Here is a 1,608-nt window from a genome sequence, read left to right as displayed (position 1 = left end):
GGTTAGGTAATTAGTAAACATTCCAATTCTAGGAAGGTGTCCTGGGTTGGTGGGGAAATGGCATTCCTCAATTATATGTATAGTAACAAGTGAGATAGGTTATTCAAGTTGGCTTCAAGAATGGGACATTCCACTTTCAGTAAGGAAGTTGAATACTTGTAAGAATTTAATGCTGAGATCAAACCCAAACTGATGATCACGACTGATGTTATTACTATCTATGCTCAAATAGTAGAGTAGGTTTTTTAAGCCAAGGGTGCAGTAGAGTACTTTTAAGAGCCCATGAGGTATCCTACCCTTAGTTTTGGTAGGAGTGGTGATGACTCATCAACTAGTTAGAGTGGAGAAGCTCCATCAGCATTTGGTGGTTCAAGTCAGAGTAAGAGACCTGGGGGAAACAATGTTAAAATGGTCATTCATATAGTTTTGAAGACAGATTAATTTAGTCGGTATATCCAGTTATATGAAGTATCATCTGGGCGAATATAGAAGCAAGCTTGGCTCTAGTACAATGTGGTGGGACACTATAAGAGTGATTTCCCCTAGTTGATGAAAGATGAGCCAAAGAAGGAAGTGAAATTCATTTAAGCTCGAGTCCTTGCTATTGCTTGGGTCGATGTTAAAGCTAGCTCATCGATGGTGTTAAGAAATTGTTAAGCTGGATAAATTAGGTTATAGTGATGGGTCAAGGTTTTGAACCCCATTGCCTAGCGCGGTTAGATATCTTCAAAAAGGTGGATTAAGTTTATGTTGATCAGAGTAGTGAATCAGGTGTTCAATGGCGGTCTTGTGAAGTTAGTTATGGTGAATATCATTTTGAACACATATTGGATTATTGTTTGAGTTGCAGCCAATATTGATTGTAAAAGAAAAGTGGTGAATTTTCAACCAGAGGGTGAATAACTTTTATGTTTTTATGGGATCAGTTTGGGGTTTCCCGAATCCCAATTAGTTCAGTATTGGAAAGCTAGAAACCTTTTTCAAGATAGATGGATAGGATTCTTAACAGTTGTGATGAGCTCTAGTAGACCCAAATAGCAAAGTTTAATAACATCAGCATAGTAAAAGAATTCTGGGATGCGTTTCCTAAAGAAATTTTCTAGTCTATCATTATTATTTTGATACCGAGAGTGGAGTCAATTACTAAGTCATCACACTAGATGGCTCCAGTAGGATTTAAAGAATAAAAGTTACAATTTCAGGGGAGGTTTGATATTGAATTTACCTAGCCCAATGTGTCATCTTAGGAAATTTCAGTTTGGATTGTTGAAAGAAAGATGGTATTTTCCAAGTTTAAACTTCGCTCGAAATATCATTAGTTGAGAACATGTGAAGAAGAAGTCTCTAAGGTGGCATCTTACGTAAAAAATTAATTTCAAAAATAAATTACATTACATAAAAATTTTTATGCCCCAAATTGGCTTACAATATTATTTTTTAAAAATAATACCAACAAAACCTACACCTAATTATACAATATAATTAACGATTCATCACTTTTCATATATTCACAATAAAATACAATCCATTCACATACATATCACATATATATAAATGCATAAAACCCACACAACATTTAATGTATACACATCTATAAAATGTCTCTAA

This window comes from Cannabis sativa, chromosome 8 (genome assembly GCF_029168945.1).
Source record: "Cannabis sativa cultivar Pink pepper isolate KNU-18-1 chromosome 8, ASM2916894v1, whole genome shotgun sequence".
NCBI classification, from domain to species: domain Eukaryota; kingdom Viridiplantae; phylum Streptophyta; class Magnoliopsida; order Rosales; family Cannabaceae; genus Cannabis; species Cannabis sativa.
This window is presented reverse-complemented; position numbering follows the sequence as displayed.